Source organism: Carlito syrichta, unplaced genomic scaffold (genome assembly GCF_000164805.1).
Source record: "Carlito syrichta isolate Samal-C Ts95f unplaced genomic scaffold, Tarsius_syrichta-2.0.1 Scaffold315185, whole genome shotgun sequence".
In the NCBI taxonomy this organism is placed as follows: domain Eukaryota; kingdom Metazoa; phylum Chordata; class Mammalia; order Primates; family Tarsiidae; genus Carlito; species Carlito syrichta.
Genome location: NW_007259281.1, coordinates 183,624 through 184,066, shown reverse-complemented (window position 1 = coordinate 184,066; position 443 = coordinate 183,624).

Here is a 443-nt window from a genome sequence, read left to right as displayed (position 1 = left end):
AACACCCGAGAAAGCAAGGAGGCGAGCGACTGAGCCCCAGATATTTGGGGAAGAGTGTTTCAGGAGGCGAGATCAGCACGTGCCAGAGCTGTGAGTGCCCGGTGTGTCTGGAGCACAGTGAGGAGGCCTCTGTGACTGAACAGAACTTAGAGACAAGGAGCCGCGGGAGACAGTCGGGAAAACAAAATGGAGCCAGAACATGCGGGGCTTTAAGAAATCGTGGAGGCCATTGCCAGACCATCGTGGCCATCGCCTTGCTGGACTCTGGTGTGACAACTTGCTCTTTGAGCTATGGCTGTCGCTGTTGTCTCCTGGTTTTGGCCCCCTCCCCTCCCTTGGGGAAGTGAATCTCCTCTTTTTCTCTCTCTCTTTCCAATTTGCTTTCTTTCTTTCTTTCTTTTTTTTTTTTTTGAGTTGGTGTCTCACTCTGTCGCCCAGACTGG